This window comes from Sus scrofa, chromosome 13 (assembly GCF_054392235.1).
Source record: "Sus scrofa isolate SSC_HxYL_T2T_F1_AM1 chromosome 13, Sscrofa_HxYL_maternal_Yorkshire_Landrace_v2.0, whole genome shotgun sequence".
Lineage (NCBI taxonomy): Eukaryota > Metazoa > Chordata > Mammalia > Artiodactyla > Suidae > Sus > Sus scrofa.
This window is the reverse complement of record NC_139395.1, coordinates 51,792,764-51,819,887: the sequence shown is the minus strand read 5'-3', so window position 1 is coordinate 51,819,887 and position 27,124 is coordinate 51,792,764. Positions and strand designations below refer to the sequence as shown.

The 27,124-nt window shown below is 36.2% G+C and overlaps 1 protein-coding gene across 26 annotated transcripts in view; it reads right to left on the bottom strand.

Moving 5' to 3' along the window:
- Window positions 1–27,124, bottom strand: part of CACNA2D3 (calcium voltage-gated channel auxiliary subunit alpha2delta 3) — a 924,345-nt gene that overhangs the window by 159,452 nt on the left and 737,769 nt on the right. The gene's annotated exons all lie outside the window — the stretch shown is intronic.

The window sequence follows — 27,124 nt, the reverse complement described above, 5'->3', positions numbered from 1 at the left end:
CAATCCATTAAAGAAATCAGTTAATAGGATTTTGACAAAAGCAAGCAATCTCTGCTCTGTCTGAAAAATACTGTTAAGGGAATAAAGACAAGAGTTCCCGTTGTGGCTCAGAGGTTAATGAATCCGACTAGGAACCATGAGGTTGAGGGTTCAATCCCTGGCCTTGTTCAGTGGGTTAAGGACCCAGCGTTGCCGTGAGCTGTGGTGTAGGTCGTAGATGTGGCTCGGATCTGGCATTGCTGTGGTTCCGGCGTAGGCCAGTGGCTACAGCTCCGATCCGACCCCTAGCCTGGAAATCTCCATATGCTGCAGGATCGGCTCTAGAAATGGCAGAAAGACAAAAAAAAAAAAAAAAAAAAAAAAAAAAAAAAAGAAAAAAAAAAGAGAGAGAGAGAGAGAATAAAGACAAGCTACAAGAAAATATTTTCAAATCACATATTTCTACAAAGGACTTCTATACAGAACGTACAAAAAAATCCTCAACCCCCAAGATACTCAATAAAAATGGAGCCAATTTTTTAAAATGGACAAAACACAGCAAAAAATAAAAATCCCACAACCTGATTAAAAATGGGCAGAGGCTCTGAATAGAAAACTTCTATTTATTTGTTTAATTATTTAATTTTTTTTTGGTCTTTTTTTTTTTTTTTTTTTTTTTTTGCCATTTCTTGGGCCGCTCCCGCGGCATATGGAGGTTCCCAGGCTAGGGGTCAAATTGGAGCTGTAGCCACCAGCCTATGCCAGGGCCACAGCAACTGGGATCCGAGCCGCATCTGCAACCTATACCACAACTTGCGGCAACACCGGATCCTTAACCTATTAAGCAAGGTCAGGGATCGAACCTGCAACTTCACGGTTCCTAGTCAGATTTGTTAACCACTGAGCCACGACAGGAACTCCCTAGAAAACATTTAAAAGAAGACATATAGATGGCCAATAGATACATGAAAAGGTGAGAATGTAAACTGGTACAGCCACTATAGAAAACAGTATGGCGGTTCCTCAAAAAATTAAAAATAGAGCTACCATATGATCTAGCAATTCCACTTCTGGGCATTTATCAAAAAGAAATGGAAACACTAACTTTAAAATACATCTGCACCCCCATAATGACTGCAGCATTACTTACAATACCAAGACAATACAATGGAAGCATTCTAAGTGCAATGATAAATGAATGGATAAGCAAATTTAATATATATACATACACACACACACACATAGGAATATTATTCAGCCACAAAAAAGAAGAATCTTGCCATTTGTGACAACATGGATGAACCTGGAGGCTATTATGCTACAGGAAATAAGTTGGACAGGAAAAGGTAAAAAGTGTATGCTCTCACTTACACCTGGAACCTAAAACAAAGAAAACTCAGATACAGAGAACAGATTACTATTTGCAAAGGCAGGGGCTGGGAGTGGGTGAAATGGGTGAAGGTAGTCAGAAGTTACAAACTTCCATTTATAAAGCAATAAGTCATAGGGTCGTAGTGCATGGTGAATGTATTTATATTGTGATAACTGTATTGTATATTTAAAGCTAGCTAAGAGCATAGATCTTAAAAGTTTTCTTAGGGAGTTCCTGTTCTGGAGCCGTGGAAACGAATCCGACTAGTATCCACGATGTTGCGGGTATGATCTCTGGTCTTGCACAGTGGGTTAAGGATTTGACATTGCTGTGAGCTGTGGTGTAGGCTGCAGGTGCAGTTAGGATCCTGCGTTGCCTTGGCTATGGCGTAGGCCAGCAGCTATAGCTCCGATTTGACCCCTAGCCTGGGAACTTCCATGTGCCACAGATGCAGCCTTAAAAAGCAAAAAAAAAAAAAAAAAAAAAAAAAAAAAAAAGTTTTCTTGTCACAAGACTTGTTGTGATGATTATTTAACTATATAACTATATACATAAAAATCAAATCATTATACTTGAACAGATAAAACACCATATGTCAATTACATCCCAATTTTCAAAAATTGGCAAAACATTTGGACAGACATTTCATTGAATAAAATATATAGGCACAAGAAAAGAAGTCTAAAATCATTATTCAGTAGAGAAATGCTAAACCAAAATCATGCTATTGTGCTGTTACTTTCAGAATGGTGGAAGTACAAATAAATGAATATAAGTAACCATATCAAATCTGGCAAGGATAAGGGGAAACTGGAACTCTCATTTACTTCTAGCAAGGCAAAATGGTATAGACATTTTTAAACATAATTTGGCAATTTCTTATACAATTAAACATACAGTCACTCAATTGAACTTCTAGGCATTCATTCAAATGAAATGACAACTTATGTTCATATAAACAACTGTATATGAGCGTTTACACTGGTTTTATTCATATTCATTAAAAATTCCAAACTGCCCAACTATCCCTCAACTGGAGAATGGATAAACAAACTGTGGTACTTAGTATGTATACCACATACTGGAATACTAATCAGTAATAAAAAGGAAGTAACTTCTTTTACAAGATATTACATAAATAAACCTGAAGTGCATTTTACTAAGTAAATTAAGCCAGATTCAACACGCTACATTCTGTACGATTCCACATGCTACAATCTGTATGATTCTATTATATTCTGGAAATGGCTAAATTATAGGCAAAGAAAACAGATCACTATTCATCAGGAGCTGTGCTTGGGGGATTGGTTGACCACAATAAGACACCTCAGGAGAATTTTCTAGGGTAATGGGGCTATTATATCTTGATTGTGACAGTAGACATACAGTTGTATTAGTCAAAATTCATAGAACTCTATGCCAAAAAGAACACATTTTATTGTATGAAAATTTAAAATGTGAATAAAAATAAAATATACCATAAACAATATCAAGAACAAAAGGGACTAAAAAGTAAGACCAAAATACATATATATGTCTCCTCCAAAAGGTGCACTTAAAGACACAGACAAGCTAAAAATAAAAAAACCGTACAAGATATAACATGCAAGTAGTAACCAGAAGAAAATTGGTTTCGTATATTAATATCAGACAAATACAGAGAATATCACCAGAGGTTCAGATGGCTATTTCTTAATAGTAAAAATAAGATAGTTAATCAAAAAGACATAAAAAGCCTAAGTGTGTATACCTATTAACAGAATCTCAAAACAATGAATCAAAAAATTATAAAGAGAGAAATACTGAAGTCTACACAATTAGAGATAGTAGCCATTCTTTTTCAGTGCTTGATACAACTATTAGACCATGAATCATTTAGGACATAGATGATCTCATCAACGCTATTAGTATCTTGACCTGATCGACATTTATGAAATACCCCAACCAACAACTGCCAAATACAAATTATTTTCAAGTACATGTGGAATATTCACCAAGATGGCAATATATTGAGCCAGAAAATAAGTCTCAGAAAATTTCAAAGGATATAAACCATATAGAATATGCTGTTAAACTGCAAAAGAGTTGAAATAGGGATAAAGAAATACTCCAAATACCTGGACAATTAAAACACACACTTTAAATAACTAAATCAAAAAAGAAATCACAAAGTAGATTATAAAATATTTTTAACTAGAAGACAATTAAAAAGCAACATATAAGGAGTTTCCATTGTGGCTCAGGGGGATATACACCTGACTGGTATCCATGAGGATGCAGGTTTGATTCCTGGCCTCGCTCAGTGGGTTAAGGATCTGGCATTGTCGTGAGCTGCAGTGTTGGTAGCAGATGCAGCTTGGATCTGGCATTGCTATGTCTGTGGTGTAGGCCAGCAGCTGTAGCTCCGATTTGACCCCTAGCCTGGGCACTTCCAATTGCTGCAGGTGTGGCCCTAAAATGCAAAAAAAGAAAGAAAAAAGTAACATATAAAAGTCTATGGAATATACTATTATCATTCTTAAAGGGAAATTTGTAGATTTAAATGTTGAGAGAAGAAAAACAATCTAACAATAATAATCTAGGTTTTTATCTTAAATAATTAGAAAAAAAAGAGCAAATAAAACCCAAAGAGAAGAAAATAGATACAAGAAAATATAAACAATAATAAAAGAAACAGAAAATGAACAATAAAGGAAATGTCTAAAAAAAATCAAAGAATAGTTTCTTGAAAAAGTTAAAAGGCAAACTTCGGAAAATTATTTGCAACACATTTTACTAAAACAGACAAATTTCTAATACATCCAAAAATCTTCAATTTCATTTCTAATAAGAGATATTAAAATTGAAACTATAATAAAAGCATTTTTTGATTGGGAAAAAAATAAAATCTCTAAGAGTTTTGACAAGGTTCACACTGGCTAAAGAGTAATAGGCACTCTCTACCTTGCTGGAAGAAATGCAAAATGGCATACTTCCATGAATGAGAAGCAACAATAAGGAAAATGATATATGTGTCTACCCTTCCACCTAGAAATCCCACTTCTATGAATCTGTCCCCAAATATCTCGCCAAATTCGGTAAATTACGTGTGTGTTAAGCTATTAGTTGCAAGATCATGTGAACCAAGAAAAGACTGGAAGAGTTCCTGCTGTGGCATTGTGGGTTAAGAATGTGACTGCAGCAGCTTGGCTGGCTGTGGAGGTGTGGGTTCAATCCCTGGCCAGGTGAATGGGTTAAAGGATCCAGCAATGTCACAGCTGTGGTGTAGGTTGCAGCTACAACTCAGATTCAATCCCTGGCCTGGGAACGTCCACATTCTGTAGGTGCAGCAATTAAAAGAAGAAAAAGAAAAGAAACAAAATGTCTATCAATAGGAAACCATGTTGATAAACTCTCATATATCCATACAATAGAGCACTATACAGCTGTGAATAAGAATGAAAACAATCTCAATCCCTAATCGCTGGTGCTCACCACAGTGTCTGCCACCACATGTGTGCACAGGGAACAAATAATTTCATAAACAAATGCATTTTAAAAATATATTCACTTTTTCATCTAAAAACTGCAGGGGTATACCTTGTACTTTTTGCTTTAAAAATGTGTAATGCTAGAAGAAAAAAAAAAAAAAAAGACTGTTTCAGAGGGAAAAAGTGACATCACAGAAGACAATTTATATAAAGAAATAAAACAGGAGTTTCCGGTGTGGTGCAATGGAAACAAATCTGACTACTATCTGTGAGGATGCGGGTTCGATCCCTGGCCTTGCTTAGTGGGTTGGGGATCCAGAGTTTTTGAGAGCTGTGGTGTAGGTTGCAGATGCGGCTCGGATCCTGTGTTGGCTGGCAGCTGCAGCTCCAATTGGATCCCTAGCCTGGGAACCTCCATATACAGTGGGTGTGGCCCTGAAAAAAAAAATGAAATAAGACATACACTAAAATGAGAGGGAAAATGTATGCCATAATACACTAACAGTTATTTTGGCTCATCCTTTAAAAATCACTGTGGTGAACTCCATTCCTATTTACTTTACCGCTTTTCTAAACTGATGGCAATGACTTACTTCTGCATCCTAGTGTTGGTTCATAGCTGGGCACAACTTCTTATTGGGAGGTATTACATACTTTCTCCAAGATTCTATGACACAAGTTCTGAAATTCCTCCTCCCCAAAGTGCCAGTGATGCCTGGACGGATTCTGTTCAGGTTTTCCTGAAGCCCTGATTCACAGCTCATTTATATAATTACTACTCCCTTTTTAACTGTCACTCAGTTTTCATAAACTCAGCCTGAAAACTAGCTTAGCCATCTTCTTCTGAGCCCAGTTGTGTTATAACCACATCCCCTAGTTATGGCCCTGAACACTCAGTGATAATTCACCACCAACAATCTCTGAATCTTTGGGGAGGGTGACAGATGCAAATGAAACTTTTGGCATTGCCTTACGCTCAGTTTTCATCTTTTTCTCTTTTTTTTTTTCTTAATTATCTCTGATTTCTTCCTAGTTTATGCCAATTAAGAAAAAGGAGAAAGAATCAAACTTCCACAGTGAAGTCCAGGAAAATCTCCCTCATTTGGAGAACTTGGGCAAAATATAGATTCCCAGACCCACCTCCTGGAGACTGGGAATCAGTAGGTTCAGAGTGAGGTCTGGGAACACACATTTCCACAAGTAGCAGCAGATGATTCTGCTGAGCCTCATCCTGTGTTTAAAAGAACTGCTACATATTCTTTTTTTTTTCATTTTATATGCTGATTTTTATTTTTTTCCATTATAGCTGGTTTACGGTGTTCTGTCAATTTTCTACTGTACAGCATAGTGACCCAGTTTACACATACATGTATACATTCCTTTTTTTTTTTTTTGTCTTTTTGCCTTTTCTAGGGCTGCTTCCACGGCATATGGAGGTTACCAGGCTAGGGGTTGAATCGGAGCTGTAGCCACTGGCCTACACCAGAGCCCCAGCAAAGTGAGATCAGAGCCGCGTCCGCAACCTACACCACAGTTCATGGCAATGCTGGATCCTTAACTCACTGAGCAAGGCCGGGGATCGAACCTGCAACCTCATGGTTCCTAGTCGGATTCGTTAACCACTGTGCCACGACAGGAACTCCACATACGTGTGTACATTCTTTATTCTCACATTATCATGCTCCATCATTAGTGACTAGACATAGTTCCCAGTGCTACACAGCAGGATCTCATTGCTAATCCATTCCAAAGGCAATAGTCTGTTTCAAATGATGCAACTGACAAGGGCTTAATCTCTAAAATATACAAAAAACGTATACAACTCCACAACAAAAAAGCCAACAACCCAATTGAAAAATGGGCAAAAGACCTGAATAGACATTTCTCCAATGAAGATACACACATGGCCAACAAGTACATGAGAAAATGCTCAACATCACTGATTATTAGAGAAATGCAAATCAAAACTACTATGAGGTACCACCTCATACCAGTCAGAATGGTTATCATTCATAAGTCCACAAGTAACAAATGCTGGAGGGGGTGTGGAGAAAGGGAACCCTCCTGAACTGTTGGTGGGAATGTAAGCTGGTACAACCACTATGGAGAACAGTATGGAGGTACCTTAGAAATCTATACATAGAACTACCTTATGACCCAGAAATCCCACTCTTGGGCATATATCCAGACAAAACTTTCCTTGAAAAAGACACATGCAGTTCATTGAAGCACTATTCACAACAGCCAAGACATGGAAACAACCCAAATGTCCATCAACAGATGATTGGATTAGGAAGAGGTGGTATATATACACAATGGAATACTACTCAGCCATAAAAAAGAACTGCTACATATTCTGACAGAGAAAACAAAGTAGAAACATGATAGCATTTTAAAAAGTAAAAAATAAAATTCCTTTGCTCATGGTGGCTGTCTTAAAAATAAATCACAAGGGATATTTTAAAAATGTAAGATGGGAGATCATCACAATATAGCTAGCTGGCTTATTATATGATTAATAGTCTAAGTCAAATGGTTTAATGAAATGGCCCATAAGCATAGATGTCCCCAGAAGAATGGCTATCACTTTCACCCTGTTCAATTTACTTTTAGTTTGTTTTGTCTTTCTGGTTTTGACCATGGTCATGGCATGTGAAAGCTTCCCGGGCCAGGGACTAAACCTGCGCTATAGCTGTAGCCAGTGCCACAGCAGTGACAGTGCCAGATCCTTAACACGCTGAGCCACAAGGAAATTCCTCAATTTACTTTTTTAGTGTTTTTCATTTTTAAAATTTTTATTGAAGTATAGTTGATTTACAATGTTATGACAATTTCTGCTGTTCAACAAAGTGATTCAGCTACCCATGCAGACACATCTACTTTCTTTCAGATTCTTTTCCCATATAGACTATCACAGAATATTGGGTAGAGTTCCCTGTGCTCAATATACTCATTTTTTTCTTTTTTTGTCTTTTTAGGGCCGCACCCACAGCATACGGAGGTCCCCAGGCTAGGGGTCCAATCAGAGCCGTAGCCACCAGCCTGCACCACAGCCACAGCAATGCAGGATCCTAGCCACTTCTGCAACCTACACCACAGCTCACGGCAATGCTGGATCCTTAACCCACCGAGCAAGGCCAGGGATTGAACCCACAACCTCATCATTCCTAGTTGGATTGGTTTACCACTGAGCCACGACAGGAACTCCTCAATTTACTTTTTAAACCAACTTTAGTCCACTGTTCAGGGAATCACTGATGGGACTGATTTTGTATTCTACATAGTAAGGTTAAGTAAAGAATTCAAGCAAACGTGTATTCAAGACCTTTCTCTTGAGTCAGCTCCATCAATGGAGCTAACATATTTTGGCCTCTTCACTAGCCCCTGCTTTAGTAGACAGTTATCTAAACTAACTGCTTGGTACAAACGCGGGACACCAGAGATGAACTTGCAATTAAGAGAACAACAATTTAAAACAATCTCATATACATATAGACTCTTACATCAAAACTTCAGAATTGTAGTTCAGAAACTACAATTGATACACAAACAAGGAATCTCTGGAGAAGAAATATATCTCATAGTAAATAAGTGCATAATCCACCATGAATGGGGTCATTTGACATCATTCTTGGAATGCTGAAGTCTTCTTAGATCTGATTCTGATTTCTTCTCCATCAAAGAATTTACGATAATTATAATTAAATAATGCCACTGTACAATTAAATACAGTTCTACAATTGTATTATTAATAACCATTTCTCTCCATGGTACAATGTAAAGTCTATAATGTCTTATCACACCACCTAGAATGGTGTAATGCCTTTATTGAAGAATCAATGAGATGGAACAAATTGTGAGGACATATTTATATTGCTACACTGTTTTTTAACCAACTTATGCATTTTATACTTTACTTATTTTTAGAGGGTGTATTATTTTTGTTATGCTTACCAGTTGTTATTCTTTTTACTATGCTATATAAAATATTTAATGGTATATAAGGCTTTCTTCTTTATAAATTTTAGTTGCATAATATAACAATTTAATATAATGCTAATTTTTAAAGAAAAATTGAAATGTAATAGATAAAACTAAGTAGTAAAGATGAAAGCCATAAAATTGGGATAAAGTATAGAAAAAATTTCCTATTTGTCTCAGCATATTTTCCATTCCACTTCTCCAGTGGGAGTCACTTAATCTGTTTCTTAAGATCCATGCTATAATAATCTGTGTGAATGTAATTGTGTGTAAATGTACGTATTTTATTCTGTAAAAAAATAAAATTAAAAAAATAAATAAATAAACTAACTGCTTCATATAATATGTAGAGACCTAGCTTGAAGGCATTGCTAGAATTATCCTAGGAACCATAACCATTCAATCCTTCCTTTTCTAGCCTGCACAGTTTCCAAACTAGAACACAAGGTTGTATATTATTGGTTTTGCCTCCTTTCTTAAAAACTAATTCAATTTTCAGTGCTTGAAAAGCATGCATCTGAAGCCCAAGTCCTTAACAGTGGAGGTGTGACATAAGAATGGATGAATAGGCCAGTCAGGAAATGTTTGGAATCAATAGCATTAGCATAATTCATTTGAGAGATTTACTGTAGACCGAAGTAAGCTTTCTGGAACACACAGGCCTGCTCAGAGAACTGCGTGACTTTATACATCCTGAGCACTTTATCCTGTTTTAATCAGTGGTCATTAATCTCAACAATTTTTCATGTTGTTTTAATTTTCCTGAATAGTTATGCTTACAGCCATGCTCACACATTCAAAAAATGTTTCTGAATCTCATTTTTCTGTGACCCCTCAACAAGCCTGTATAATGTCATTTTAATGTGGCTTATTATTAAGTTAAAATAATTAACTGAACTTGGCATGCTGGAAGTCAATACCTTTTGTTAAAACTGTCTTTTAAAAATAATGTAAGGAGGTTTATAAATAATTACTAACAAAAGCACTAAAAACATAAACCTGCCTATCACTACCGTATTTTCTGTTTTTCTTAAGACTTAGGCTAAATTACAAACAGGTTTAGCCTATCACCTAAATATGAGAAATAAAAACATACCATTTAGGTTTATGTAACAGTTGGTATCATATCTTCTTGAAGAAGGTTTTCTGGAAGATAATTTCTACCTATTATCTGTTCTTTATAAAAGTTATAGCTTATATTCAAAATTAAGCAAAACAAAAAGGAATGATAAGAAAAAAACAAAAATTTATATCTTTACTATGTAACTGATTCTTATCAAGACTTATCCTAACAAAGCATAGTTCCCAGGTACTTTACTTGTAGGAATTGATACCAGAATAAATCATTACATCGGTACACAGAGTTTTAGGAGTAAAGATATTCATGTATGGTGGCATTGCTTATATAGCAAATATTACAAATAGCCTAAATGAAGCTAGTTAAAAAAAAAAACTAGTAAATCTATATACTTTGTAGCATTTTTTAAAATTGTGTTGCAGAAATATTTAAGGACAAGGAAATATGCTTATGACATTTCAAGTTTAAAAAAAATGGCATGTTATCAAACAGTGTTTATAATACCATCTCTTTGTGGGGGGACTACAGAAAACATGAATGTAAGTAAATATAGCAAAATCTTGTCAGTAGTTTTACTTCTAAATAATGAAACTGTGGATAATTCTTTACCATTTCCATAAAAGTCACATGATACTTTTGTGATAAGAAAAATAAATATGATGGGATTTATTCTTAATGGATACATAGAATTAATAGCTAATTTTCTTATTATATAAGCTCAATATTAAAGTCTAATATCAATATTTTAAAAGAAGAGACTAATAACATAGGACTAACAACTTAGAAAAATAAGTAATATAATCAACGAATACACAGAAAGGGAAATATAAACAGCTTAAAACATATGAAATATATTCAACATTCATCATTAAAAGAAAAGCTACTTCATTTTTCATGTATGAGATTGGCAAAGGGTGAAACATTTTGATAAGACACTGTTGGTAAGAGTATAACTAACATATATTCTCCTAAATTGGTATAAGTGCAAGTTGGTTAGCATCTCCAGAGTGCATTTTTGCAGCATCTATCAAAATTACATATCCTTTGACCCAATGATTCTTCTAGTAATTTATCACATAGACAGATAAATTACATATTACCCAAGGATATTCATTTCTACTTGGTTTAAGTAGCCAACATTTTAGAAAAACCCAAAAGTCCAATTACAGCTAAATGAAAAGAACCCCTCAAGTGGAATATCAGGTAACCATTAAAAAAAAAAGAAGATAAACCTATGTAATGACAAGAAGAGAGTTTCAGATCTAGCAAGTAAAAAAAGGTGACATACAGTATGTACAATATGCTGTCATTCCTGTAAAAAATAAGTGGTGAAGCATCTAATATACCTGTGTATTTGTGTTTGCATAAGACATCCCTGGAAGGATACGTTGGTACCTAGAAACAGTGACTGTCCCTCTAGAAAGGTTGCATGGGGTCACTAGTGGAGGGAGACAATTCTCATTGTGTATGCTTGTGTACAACCTGAATTATTTATCAAGTTTCTGTATCAGACCTTGCATATATGCATTTAGTTAGTTAATAATTATTTAATAATGATTAGCTATGGAGAAGAAGCATGAATGTGAGAAAAATTCCTAAAAGAAGGATGGGGCTTTGAGTCCAGCATCAGCTTTTCCTTCCCTGTGGGACCTCAGGCAAGCCCCCTCCTTACTCTACACCACCATCTCGTTCCCTAAGGAGAATCATAAAGTTCTCTTTTCACTCTCAGGAATCCAAGCTAGCTGTTTTCAAAACACATACTTGTTTTCAAATATCACACAAAATAACAGGTGTCTCAGCTACTAGAATTACATATATCCCCACCCTGTTGCTCACACTTTACAAAGTTATTCTCCTGGGAACCTTTGTCTCAAGCAACAATTTTCTGAGCATGATTTTACACACAAGGCCCTATGTTAAGTGCTAGGAATACAAGAATTAACATTAAACATGCCCATCTACAATGAATTCAGTATAAGACCTCCAACTATATTTAGAGTGCCCAATAAACGCCAGGTTCTAAATGAAGCATTTTTTTTTTATATAACTGTACCTTGTACCTTGTGTTGCTTGCATCAGTCCAATGATGCAAGCACTATTAGCATCTTCATTTTACAAATGAGCAGGTGGCAACTAAAAGGGTAAGTTACTAGCTAGCAAAGGTCATCTAATTAGGAAGTGATGGCATTGAGAACTCAAACGCTGGTCTGCATGACACCAAAGTCTGAACTACTTTGTACCATTATTCCAGCCCGTGGAGCCTGATTTGGTAGGGGAGGAAGACAAATAAATAGATATTTGGATACTAATGGGCTATGTGCTGTGAGAGAACCTCCAGTTAGGTTGGGTGAATATTTGCATTTGGAGTTCCTGTTTTGGCTCAGTGGTTAATGAATCCGACTAGGAACCATGAGGTTGCGGGTTCGATCCCTGGCCTTGTTCATTGGGTTAAGGATCCGGCATTGCCGTGAGCTGTGGGTGGGTCGCAGATGCGGCTCAGCTCCCTCGTTGCTGTGGCTCTGGTGTAGGCTGGTGGCTGCAGCTCCGATTGGACTCCTGGCCTAGGAATCTCCATATGCCGCGGAAGCGGCTCAAGAAAAAGCAAAAAGACAAAAAAGAAAAAAAAAAAGCTTTGCATGAAATGGGTATTCAGGAAGCTTATGGCTTTGTCCAACTGGATATTTGTAGACTTCTTCCCATAGGTCAAGCGAATGGTGAAACTGTCAGTTTCCAAAGCGAACACTGACCAAGACATGAACTAAGTCTGACATGGCTTTACAGCTGACTTAATACCATGACAGAGAAATATTCAGCTGGATGCTGTAGGAATTCTCTCTCAGGCTTCGGAGTCAGGCAGACTTTGATTCACTATATCTGGCCCTCACAAGCTCTGTAACACCCGTTAGGAGACTTAACTCCTCTGCCTCTAGTTCCTGCTTGATTAAATGGAGATGAAATGAAAAAATGGAAAGAAAAATACATGTGGAAATGGACATGAAGTTTTTGGCACAAAGTAGGCATTCAATAGACAATAATCATATATGATTTCTCATATAGGCTTGGATCGACTAAGATAATCTAAGACTTCTGGGGCATACACTTCAATAGAAATGGAATCATTTATGAAATACATCATTTGTTTCCCAAAAGTTAGTATAGCAGTGTTTTGAGAAGCATCCGATATGATGATTCCAGCTGAGAATCTCTCCCACTTCCTTCTGACTGTGATCATCTAGACTTCCAATTATTGCGGCTCATGAATGCCTTCTTCTACCCTATGTTGCCAAGGGGTCTTCTTGTCAAAGTCATAAGCAATCATGAAAGGAGGAAAGCGGAGGACCTCTGAAGAAAAAGAGAAAATCCAGGTCTCACAGAAAAAAGCTCATGAAAAAATGAATTGCCTCCTTAAGCATGTAGAACGTCTCTTGAAAAAAGTGGTTTGTGTCTAGAAGTTTTATGTCTACATTCAATATGCTGCCTTTCAAACAGCATTTCTTTTTCGATCCTTTGAGCTCCTTTAATACATCAGATGGGCTTTTAATACCCACAGGAACATATAAACTCTTTCCAAGCTAAACAAATGGAGGGCAAGCTGGAGAGTTAATAAACACACATCTATAGGGTTTTGGCAACTTGCTAAGCCACTTCAGGTGCAGCACCAGGAAGCCCAAGGGAGGAACACAGACTGCTCTTTGAGGTGAGGGTAGTGGGCGTCACAGCGCAAACAGCCATTGGGATGGAGACAATGCACCGCAGAAAGGCCACTCGAGAACGTCAACAGCGTGGAGACAGCTCTGCACGCCTCCATTCCGCATGCAAATAAACATTCTAAAAATATTCCTTGGCTCTGCTGGTCTCCTACCCTCCGGCATGGAAGAGGAAAGCCTCACTGTGTTGTGAGCCCAGCCAAACTCACATGTGCTCCCACCCCAGCTTTCCCACACATTAAGAAGTGTACAAATGGGAAATTGTTGTGAGACTAATTCATGTCAGGTAGAGACCTGCCTAGTCATTATAGACATGTGCCCCTCTCATTTTGCATCATGGACTCTTGAGGGAAAACAGTAATTTACAACATTTCCTTTACTGAAACCTCTATAAACATGGCTTATCAAAGGGCAAGTAAAGATAGCAACATCTACACAACAATGGCCCCTCTATCTGGAACCTCAAAGTTGTAATCATCGCTGCTTCTGGAATACGGCACTTTTTCCTTTTAAGCATCTGAGAAAGAGAATCAGTGAAATTCTGTCTCCAGCAAATTGCTTCACTGAGTTAGGACTCAGAGGAATTGGTAGAAAAATCAATCAGAGGTTTTAATCCCGATTATTCTAATATTTTTGGACCACATTTTCATCTTCTGGCGCTATTTCAACAGTTCCAATAGAGCTCCCAAGATAAGCATTTATTTTGCCCTCCTCCTTTTTAAGGTTTAAAGCCAAGATGTTTTTAGCAACCACAAACATACAGCACTAACTAGGCTGCGCATTGTAAGAGCTAGTATTGAATTATTCAAACCTAGCTCCATACCATAATATATACACATGTGTGTATATACATATATTCAAACCTAGCTCCATATCACATTTTATACATATATATATATTTTTTTCTTTTTAAAGGGAGCCCTTTATTAAGGGATGGGTAGCAGGTCCTCAACATTATATGGTAAAATGCTGAAAAAAATTTAGATTTGATAGAATCATATTTTAAATATTTTTGTGATGGAAAGAAATTGCTTTTAGAATCAAGAAATTATTTCTACCACCTTCTGAGATGCACAGGCTTAACACTGTAAAATTTAAAGGACAGGAACTATTTTGATTTTGGTAATCCACATCTCTGCACATTACCAGACACATGGTGAGTCTAAGTGAGTAAATGACACCAGGGAAGATCTGGAGAAAAATAAGGTGCACAAAAGAAAAGACTTGATCCTTGGTGGTCTTAACTCTACACTAGAGAGTAGGAAAGCTGTCTTGCTCAGAACCAAACTAAGCCGGTTTAAAAGGGCCAATGATTCTTTCATGGGAAATGGAATCACATTTATTTATGCATTTAAACAAGATTGAGTACAGTAGTTTGGCAAGAATCTATAGAGCAGGAGATACAAAAATATTTCAATAAATTAGTGTATGCTTGCAAATTAGATGGTTAAAAACGATTACATTTTAACGCCTACAAATTATATAATTCATGACACTCATGTACTCCCACTGGCAAAGTCTGCATCTAATTTGTGTAATGAAGTATCTGATTGCTACGAATATGTATAGTTCCTAATTCAAAATTCCAAATTTTTTATGAACCAAAAGATCAAGTAGATCCAGGAAGATCTATTTTATCTAGGACAGTCTCATTGGAGCAAAAACCTCACCAACTACTTTTCCTGACTGAAACTATTAGTTTTACCTTCTAGGCTAAGAAATCTGGAAGAGGGGAATGACTGGAGTTCTGTGGTTTTCCTACAATACTGTCAACACAGATGGGTTTGCGGATTGTGCTCTATAAAAATATCTCCCATTTAAGAAGCATTTACTCTGTGCTGGACACTGTGATAAATGTGAGGGTTATACTTTGTTTAAACACACATACAAATGCTGTGAGGCAGGTATTATACCCCTTTCAGAGATGAGCAAACTGAAACGTAGAAAGTTTAAATAACTGGTTAAAATCTTTGCATGATTAAGTGAGATGGCCCAGACTGTAGCCCAGTTCCAGAGCCCATCCTCCAGCCTTTACTCCAAGAAGATGTCACGTCCCTTTCATGCCGTGGGTCCACTGGACAGGTTGTTTCCAGAAGACCCACTTGGTAAGAACACCTGCAGGGTATTCACTGAGAAGACGAACGTGTGCGGTAAATCGCCCACCCAGCGAAAGACCTCAACAGGAAATTGGAGTCATTTGTAGGAAAATGGAATCCCTGAACTATGGCTTGCTGAACTGTAGCCCACGAAACATGTCAACACAGCTTCGAGACCAATTACTTGCTTTCATTTCAGCAGATAAATGAAAGGCGCATGGGGAGAAGTGATGAGAGAAGAAGAGTGTAGCCACAGCTTTGGGGGCTTCGAGAAAGATGAGCAAAGCTTGTGTGTAGATCCCAAAGTGAAACTGATGGCAACATAATTCTTAGGAAAAGTGATGAGTGATATTACTTTTTTAAACAAAAGGACATATACACAGACACACAAAACAACATAAAAATCTAATTTGCCTTAGAAATTAATATCTTGCCAGCACTGAAATGTGACAAGATTTTTAAAGTTCTGGTGCTAAAAATGTAATGTGTGTTTAATTTCATTCTTGATTAATTATTTTTTACATTGGTTATAAGTGTTCAACTTGGCAACTGATTCTCATTCCAGGGAACTTTTGTGGATCCCTTTCTCAGCAAAGGGCGAGGAGGGTATCAAGAAGAAAAGCAATGTACTGGAAAATAGTAAAACATCACATTCTTTTTAGATAACCAATTTTGTTAAGCTTGTTGACAGTCACAAATGCCCAGAAAATATGGGCTGAGTTGTTTTAGATTGCTGTTTGAATAACAGATTAATTTAATAATCAGTGGGATATTGAATGACAAAAATTATTGGTTAAAGCAGCCAAACCACCAACCCTAATGACATTCTTATGTAAATTCTTATTTTCTTTTAGGCTCCTGCATTCTTAATAAACCCTATATTTTTGAAAATCCTTTTTTAAACATTGCTTACTGCCCCTCTGTTGTAATATATCTGTCTATGATATAGACAGATAAATGTCCACTTTTGGAGTTGCCAATGTGAAGGTTTCTATTTCGAGCAAACTGAGTCACTTCTTGATGTATTTTCCATGTAAAACCAACAAGGGATTCTGGAAACAGGACACAGAGACAGAGTTGGGAGCAGCCAGTCTTCAAAGATTGTTAGAGACCAAAAAGACTTCTACAATATGGCTAGAACACCTGACACAGTTTCCTGAGTTCTAGCAAAATGTTTAAGCACCAAGGTCATCTAATGTCTTCTGAGATGGGAGGATTATTAATGACAATCCATGAACAAACTGCTACATGAAGCATGTTCCCGTGGGAAGTGTGCAGTCTTTTGGGATTGCTGCTCTATGCTTTGCCATTGCTTGTGGAGGAAAGTAATCGCTGCCTTGAAAATGGTTTGTGATGGACACAGTTTTGTATGTTCCATTGCGGGAGGCGAGATGTTTTTCTTTGAAAAAGATCTTAGTGCGTAATTTTTGAAATACTATAATTTTCACCAAAACTCAGTTTCCAACTCACTCGTGGCCAAATGCTGTAGAATTGTGTTATTTTTGAATGTTGCTGCCCCTGACCTGAAGTTACCTACAAAGTTGGTGAAAAATTAGTAATTGTTTTAAAGAATTTGTCCTGTAAAATCCCATTCTTTCCAAGCAAAGGTTGACAAGTTTCTACACGCATTGAATGTAAAGCAGATGGGCAAATTCAGCTGCCTAGCTGCCCCAAATGTACTGAAAAATCTACCTGCCATCAAGAAGGGAAAGGTTACAAAAAGCCAAATAACATCATTTTCCTTATTACCATATTGCATTCCAAGAATACAAAGCTCATACAAAATGGAAAATGTTATCTTAATTGTTTGATAAATACTCACATACATCATCTCATAAATTTTATTTCATAAAACGGAGGAAGGAAAGGCAGAAAGAATGGGATATGCAAAAAACAAGAATAAAAGAGCTCAAGCCTTCAATGAGACTATTTTTTATGAGCCTATTTTAAAATGATAACAACATCACACCATAATTTTATAACAAAGACTCACAAAAATTTTTGGATTAGGAAAAAAAAGTCATGAATTGGTTTCTTATTCAACTAGTCACACCAGCCAACCTGTCAATTTTTAACCCCTGAAAAGAGGAGAATGAAGAAAAGAAGGGAAGGAAGAAGAAACAGGTGAGTTTGCTCTAATAAGACCAGAGAGTGTGCGTGCTGGTGAGGGGTACATTCAGAGGTACAGCAAATGACCTGTCTGAATCAGGAGATTCTGCTTCAAAAGGTCGGTCCAATGTCACTATTACTGTTGTCATTTCTCTGATCATCTGGAATCTGATCATTTTTTTCTCCCTTCCTTACAACTTTGTGGTCATTCCAAACTGATGTCAGGGTAGCATCTGAAGTCTTTCAAAGAACTAGTTCTCTGTCACAGGATCAGAGGGACACCACAATTTGGCCCGTACTTATTCCTCACCTCTTCTCTCATTTCTCCTTACTCCCACCTCTGTGTTCCAACTCCCCTGAACTTCTAACAATTTGTTGAACAAACCACAGTTTCTTTTACCTCCACAAGGCTCTTCCCCCTGCCCTGATACTCCTACCTGCTAACTCCTCCATACCTGGTCTTATTATAGATGCCACTCCTTCCAAGAAGCCTCTCTTGACCACTCCAGGTCCCCTTTCTCTGCTCCTATGCAACATTTACTCCAATCCTAAGCACGGAGTGTTGATATTGCCTAGTTAACTGCTTGTAAACGCCATGAAGGAAGAAATTGTGTGTGCCTCATTCATTACTATCTCCCAACAGTATAGCCCAATGTCTAGGATATAACACACACTCAAGAAATGTTTACTGAAGTCCTAAACTATCTTTACTTTTTTTCCCTAAAGCCCTATTTTTGTTTTCCAAGCAAATTCCTTAGAAACCTCCTTTAAGGTAATTCATGCATCAGCTCTTATATCTTAAGAACTAAATCTTGAGAACTAACGGCAAAACCAATCTATGATGTCAGAAATCAAGAGAGTGGCTATCTTATGGTAAGTGGTGGTTGCACCCAGAAAGGGAAGATGGAGGGCTTCTTGGGGGTCTTCTTGGGGTTCTTTCACTTCTTAGCCAGAATGCTGGTTACATAGATGTGTCCTCTTTATGAGAAAACTAATCAAGTGGCAAACTTAGTTTGTATACTTTTTTGTATGTGCTATATGTCAATAGAAAATTTACTGAAAAAGAAAGTACCAGCCCCTGTTTCTCTCCTCACTCAGACCCTAGACCCTTTATCATCGCTTATTATGTAGTTTATGACTGAGCTGCTAGGTGGTGGTCTTGAAATAAAGTTTTGAAAGCAAAATCTTTGCAAGGCTGCAGTATTTTTTCACTGCTGCCAGCAAATGAAGTATATGGCCTTACTCAATTTCCCAAACTCCTGCAAGTCCTCAACCCAATATGGAATCTAAACTCTGAAACAGACTGCTCATGGCAAATGTAAATACCTCCTGCATTAACTTCTTATCTTATCCATCCTTGGTTTCTCCAAAGCGCCTACACAGTTTCTGGGCTATAGCAAGAACACATTAACCTCCGATTGAATGAAAGGTAGTCTTCTCTCCAGTTTGAAATCTTAAGATCACTAATTTTAATCAAACATCATTCCTATCTCTTATTTCTAACTATGAGTCAATAAGGAAACATACTGCTTTCCCTAGTAGCTCATTTATCTTGGTTCTATGTTTTCTCACTTAGAATGGAAATGAGAAACCTAATTTACTCCACTAAATATGATCACCTACCGTTTGCCAAGGGATATGGGCTTTGCAGTTATGATGACAGGGTAGAGAATGTCCTTCTGCTCAAAAAGGTTCATGATCATTATAAATCCAATGGAGTCCACTTTACAGAGGCACAAAACCATGGAATGGTCAACAATCCTTAAATCATGCATGAACTTTGGTCATCTGAGATACATATATGTTGTACTTTTTTCTCCAGAGAATTCTATAGTAGTGATGTTAGACTATGAAAAGGAACATTCACAGTTCAACAGAATGGTTTATATGTGTTAAAAACTTTTTATATTAAGTTTGTGTAGTATTATGCTTACATTAAGTGTTGCCATTTATTGAATACTGACTGTTCCAGGCATTATGCTAAATTCACAACATAAATTTTCTGACTTAGTTCTTACAAAAAGCCTATGGCTTAGCATTATTAATCCCCAAAATCAGTTTCAGAGAGTTTAGATTTTTGCTCAAGGTCACACAATTAACAATTAATGAAGTTAGAACTCACACTCTGAACCCTCTGATTCCATAGCCTCTGCACTAAACCACCACACTTCAGTACCTTACTGTGGTGGCTCTAAAGTCCTCAGCTGATACAGTAAACTATAGCATGGTGGGTTGGGTAAATACAGAAGCTATTCTGCTCTAAACATGCTGGATGAAATAGTAAAACAAAACAAGTGTGTTTAAATATAAAAGAACTTACAAGAAAAGACACTAAGGAGTTCCTGCTGTGGTTCAGTGGGTTAAAAATTCAACTGTAGCAGCTTATATCTATGCAGAGATGCAGGCTTGAATCCTGGCCCAGCACAGTGGGTTAAAGGATCCTGAGTTGCTGCAGGTACAGCATAGGGGACTTCCGTATGCCATAGGTGTGAACATTTAAAAAAAAGAAAAAGGAGTTCCTGTTGTAGCTCAATGGATTAAGAACCTGACATGGTGTCCGTGAGGATGAGGTTGGATCCTTGGCCTTGGTCAATGGGTTAAGGATCTGGCGTTGCTACAAGCTATGCATAGATTTCATATGTGGCTCAAAACCAGTGTTGCCGTGGATGTGGTGTAGGCCTATAGCTGCAGCTCTGGTTTGACCCCTAGCCTGGGAACTTCCATATGCCACAGGTGCAACTGTGAAAAGAAAAAAGAAAAAAAGAAATATGGCAGAATATCTAAATATACATTTCTCCAAAAAAGACATACGGATGGCCAAAAAAACACATGAAAAGATGCTCAACATCACTAATTATTAGAGAAATGCAAATCAAAACTACTATGAGGTACCACCTTACACCAGCCAGAATGGCCATCATAAAAAAGTCTACAAACAATAAATGCTGGAGAGGGAGAGGGGGTGGAGAAAAGAAAAGGGAGGGGGACTGGGGGTTTGGGATGGACGTATTGTAAAATTAGGCTATGACGATGACTGTACAGCTATAAATATAATAAAATTCATTGAATTATTTTAAAAAAAAGAAAAAAGAAAAGATGCTAAAAACCAACTTGTACAGTTACAGCTAAGTGTAAAAAACTGAAATATGGTGCTCCCTATGGCTCTGAATGGAAAAAACAATATTAGAGTGTGAAATCAAACTGTAAGCCTAAACGTCATACTGCTTAGGAAAAATATTTACTGTGATTACATTCACAGACTTCTAGATACAAAAACTAACACAACAGTACTCCCACATAGTCAATACCAATAGGACACAGGATTGAAGCCCAAATGTAAATCTACTGTAAAGAGAAAAACTCAGGCTCTATTCTGTTCAAAAATAAGTTCACAGTCAAAAATAACAAACACATGAGAAAATAATCAACCAGGAAAGAAAGCAGACACAAGAAATAGAAGGATTGGTAACTTCAAATCTAAACTATTAAAGTAATCTTAAAAGGCCTTTATTATTTGGTGTAGAAAGCTCAAGAATAAGACTCTCTATAAAAGAATACATGTATTTTTAAAATAAGCAAAGAAACTCACAGAACTTAAAAAAAGACAGCCTTATTAAAATCTCAATGGATTCTTTGAATATCTGAAATTTATATTAAACTTAAAAGTTTCTGCATAGCAAAGGAAACCATTAAAAAAAAAAAAAGGCAACTCACAGAACAGGAGAAAACATTTGCAAATGAAGCAACCAACAGTGGATTAATCTCCAAAATGTACAAAATTCCCACACATCTTTTTCTTTTCTTTTTATGGCCACACCTGTGGCATATGAAAGTTCCTGGGCTAGGGGTCAAATCGGAAATACAGCTGGGGCTATATTACAGTCACGACAACACTAGATTCAAGCCTCATCTGTGACCTACACCACAGCTTGCAGCAACACCAGATACTTAACCCACTGAGCCAGGCAAGGGATCAGACTTGCACCCTCATGGACACTATGTAGGGTTCTTAACCCACTGAGCCACAACAGGAGCTCCTCGTACAGCTTTATATCAGAAAAGCAAAACGAAACAAACAAAACAACAACCCAATAAAAAAAAAAAAAAGGTCAGATGATCTAAATAGACATTTCTCCAAAGAAGACAGATAGATGGCCCCAAAGCACATGAAACAATGTTCAACATCACTAATCATGAGAGAAATGCAAATCAAAACTACACTCAGGTATCAACTCACATCAGCTGGAATGGCCATCATCAAAAAGTCCACACACAGGAGTTCCGTTTTCTCTTTTGGTGCAGCAGGTTAAGGATCTGGTATTGTCACTGCAGTGGCTCGAGTCACTGCTGTGGTGCAGGTTCAATCCCTGGCATGGGAACTCCCACTTGCTTCAGGCGCAGCCGAAAAAAAAAAAAAAAAAGTAAAAATTTGACAAACAGCAAGTGCTGGAGAGAGTGTGGAGAAAAGGGAACCTTCCAAAACTGTTTGCAAGAATGCAAATTGGTACAACCACTATGGAGGTTCCTTAAAAAATTGAATATTGAGCTACCATATGATCCAGCAATCCCACTCCTGTGCATATACCTGAAGAAAACCATAATTCAAAAAGATACATTCAGCCTAATGTTCCCTGCAGTACTATTTACAATAGCTGAGACATGGAAGCAACCTAAATGTTCCTCAACAGAGAAATGGATAAAAAACATGTGGTATATATATACAATGGAATGTTACTCAGCCATAAAAAAAAGAATGAAATAAGGCCATGTGCAGCAACCTGGAGGACTTAGAGTTGATCATACTAAATGAAGTCAGAAAGAGAAACACAAGTATCACGAGATCACTGGTACGTGGAAACTAATAAAAATGATACAAAAGAGGAGTTCCTGTCAGTGGAAACGAATCTGACTAGTATCCATGAGCATACAGGTTCGATCCCTGGGCTTGCTCAGTGGGTTAAGGATCCAGTGTCGCTGTGAGCTGTGGTGTAGGTTGCAAATGTAGCTCGGATCTGGTATTGCTGGGGCTATGGTGTAGGTGGGCAGCTATAGCTCTGATTTGACCCCTAGCATGGAAACCTCCACATGCTGTGGGTGTTGCCCTAAAAGGAAAAAAAAGAAAGACAGAAAAATGATACAAAATAACTTATTCACAAAACAGAAACAGATTCAAAGTTTTCAGAACCAAACTTATGTTTACTAAAGGGGAAACATTGGGGAGGGACAATTTCAGGGATTGGGAGTGGCGTATACGCACTATCATAAATCAATAAATAACAAGGACCTATTGATAGCACAGGTAAATCTACTCAATATACTGTGATGGCCTATATGGGAATAGAATCTGAAAAAGAATTGATAGATGTATATGTATGGCTGATATATATATATATATTACATATATATATATTTATATATATATAACATATATATTATATATTACATATATATTTATATATATATATATCATTTTGCTGTATACCTAGAGATAACACAACATTTCAAGACAACTATATTCCAATAAAATTAAAAAAAAGAAACACATAATGAGGGTAAAAAAAGGAATAAAGAAACTGAGCGAATATATTAGAAGGCAAAAAATAAGAGAAGAAAAGAAAAAGCATGGGGAATAGAAAACACGAAATGATGATAGAAATAAATCTAAGCTTACTGGAAAACATGATCAATTTTAAAAGATTAAATCTACAAATAATAGCCAGTGATAATAAAATTTCAAATCCAGCTATATTCTATTAATGACACAAAATCCTTATGCAAAATGACAGAAACAGCTGAAAATGGAGGGAAGGGGATAAATATGCCTAGAAAATATTACCTAAAGAAGAACTCCTAATCCTATGCTATTGGAAACAAAATCAGTATTAAAGCATAAAGTACCTTCGTAGAAGGAAGGTTATTACATTGATAAAAGGAATGATTTATTAGGAAGTTATACCATTCTTGAAGAGAAACGTTCATGGTAATACAGCTTCAAGATATAAAAAGCAGGGAGTTTCAGTTCTAGTGCAGCAGAAACGAATCCAACTAGGAAACATGAGGTTGAGGGTTCGATCCCTGCTCTCACTCAGTGGATTAAGGATCTGATGTTGCAGTGAGCTGTGGTGTAAGTTGCAAATGGGGCTCAGATCTGGCAGTTCTGTGGCTGTGGTGTAGGATGGCAGCTATAGCTGCGATTCCACTCCTAGCCTGGGAACTTCCATATGCTGTGGGTGCGGCCCCAAAAAGCCAAAAAAAGGCATTACAAACTGAATGACATGAGGAAATGGAAAAATCCATAAGCCTAGTGAGAGCTTGACATGTAAACAGACCAGACCCCCCAAAAAAAAAAAAAAAAAAAGTTTGAAACACAGCTAACACAGCTGATCCAATGGATGCATATTAATCCATGCACTCAGCTTTTAGAGAATGAAACTTCCTTGCAAAAACACATGGATAAATACTGGGAAACAAAGCAAGTTTCACACATACTAAAAGAAATGTGTTATACAGACCACGATGTCATTTAATTATATATCAATTTTTTTAAAGCCTCAAAGCTCATCTATATTAGGAAACCTTAAAACTCTACTTAAAAATTTATAAATCCAAAAATGACGAAAGTTAGAAAATTGTTAGAGCTGAATAATAATGAAAATCTCTTTATTAAATTTACATAGATAAATTGGAATATAGAGAGAAATTTTATCTACATATGCATATATACATACAATTCTTACTATATATGTATGTAAACATACAAATGAAGCTGAAAAAGTTGGGCATCAAACACAAAATGGTAGAAAATAAAAAACAAATTCCAAAAACATAGAAGAAAGGTAATGATGCATATAAGAAGCAAAATAAATGAATTAGAAAGTCAAAGAAGTAACAGAGAGAATGAGACAAACTGAATGATGGTTCTTTGAACAGAAAAATAAAACAAACATATTTCTGCGAGAATGGAGAGAAAGGGAGAAAGGAAAGGAGGAAACAGGAGCGTGTGAGGAGGAGAGAGAGAGAAAGAGAGAAAGAGAGAGGAATGAGGAAGAGGAGGGAGAGAGGCTGATTTAAAAGGGGCAAAATCACAAATATTATAGGATTTTTAATGAAAAGAGAACACTATTAACAAACAAATGTAATAAACTGGAAAAGTGAGATGAAATAGGTAATTCTCTGAGAAATATAATTGCCAAAATCATTTCAAAAAGAAATGGAAATTCCAAAGAGATGATATCTAGCCACTGAAGAAACTAATTCAATAACTGAAAATTTGCTCACACACAAAAACAAATAAGCAAAAACCCATCTGCCACTGACAATTTTATCGGTAAGTTGCACTAAATCTATAAGAAACAGATAATTTAATCTTACACAAAATGTTAAAGATACTAGAGAAATAGGAAAAACTCTCCAAGTAATTTTGTGACAATAAAATGATCTTAGCAAATAGCAAAGCCAGGTACAAGAAAGGAAGAGTAAAGCCTGCTTTCCTTTTTGAGAACAGATAAAAATTCTCAAAATATAATGTGAGCAAATTAATCTAGTAATAGCATTTTGGTTTTTGTTTTTATTTTTTTATTTTTTGTAATCATGACAATGAAAGTCCATCTTGGGAAAGCAAGGATATTTTCATATTAGATAACCCATCCACTATTAAAGATACTTATATATGATATAGTTCATGACTTAAATTTAACAAATTAAAATTATTCTAGTGATGGATGTAGAAAAAATTTTTGATAAATTTTAACATCTAGTCAAGTTTTAAGCAGTAACAATAACCATGGCAACAAATACACTTGACGTTTTCTGTAATCTAATAAAAGGTTACCAAAAACATACAACAATTCAGGAAATGGACAATAATTAAGGCTGCACAATATTGGGAATGTGCTTAATACCCTTAAATTGTACACTAAAAATAGTTACAATGGTAAATTTTATATGACTTGTATTTTCCTAGAATTTGAAAACCTTATAGCAGATATCATACTTAACATGGAATAAATGTAAGTAAATTCTTTAAATTAGCAACAAGATACAGTTATCTACTCCCGGAACTTCTAATGAACAATGTATCAGAGGTCCAGTGAGATAAAGCAACTAATTATAGAGATTGGAAAGTAAAATTTTACAAATGATATTACTCTGTATGAAAAAATGTCCAAGAGAAGCCATACACAAAAGATCTAAGAGGGCAGTTAGCAGCTGGATACAAAATATTCAATATACAAAAATCAAAGAGATTCTCATATATTAGCAGTTACAAATCAGATAGTGTAACTTTAAATATATGCCATTTCTGATAGCAAAAAAAAAAACCCTATAAGCTGTTTAGGAATAAATCTATATTGAGACATATTAAAAAAAAAAGAGAGAGATTTAGCTTACAAATGGAGAGATTTCATATCATAAAAAATAGTCATCTTCAAATTATTCTATAACTTAATAGAAATTTGAATCAAAACCCTAGCATTGAGAATAATATTTCACTAAAAATAATTAATATAAAAGAGTAAAGGGTAAGAATAGTTAAGATGACTTAGCAGAAGAATAAGAAAGAGATTTTTTTTTTTCTCCTGGATATCAAGCCACATTACAAAGTAATAGTAATTAAAGAGATAAGATGTTGACACAGGTATTGACAGACCATAAAACCTGAAAATAGATTTGCATATAGATATGAACTCAGACTATGACACAGGTGTCATAGTAAATCTGTTGGAAAATAAAAACTACTCAATAAAAAGTGATGGTTAACCAACCAAGTATATGGAAAAGGACCAAATTAGATCCTACCTCATGACACGCACATGAGTAAATAAATGCCAGAGATATTAAAGTTCTAATGTGAAATGCAATCCTTTGAAGTGTTCAGAATAAAAATATATGAGAATACATTTACTACATTTGAGCAGACTAGTTTCTGAAACAAGGCACAAAATGCACAAATCAAAGAAAATAAGACCAAATTAGACTACATTAAAATATAAGCAAAAGAAAATTCATATATATCTAAAGACAGCTATAAAATGAGAAGATATAGACCAAGGAATAAGAAGACATATATGCAAAATATTCCTAATAAGACCTGCAAAGAAATTGTACCTGAAATATAGAAAGAATGCCTAAATCAGTAGGACTAGATCTGCCACCAGGCAGAGAACTGCCAACAGGAATGAAGAGGCCAAGACCCTCAAATGACAAATAAAACCAGTGAAAGAGGGCCAACCTCATTAGTAATCAGGTACACTCATATACTAAGCCACCAAGAAATCATTTCCAATATGTCAGATTTGGGTGATTCCTGGAGGCTCAGTGCCGTCAATAAA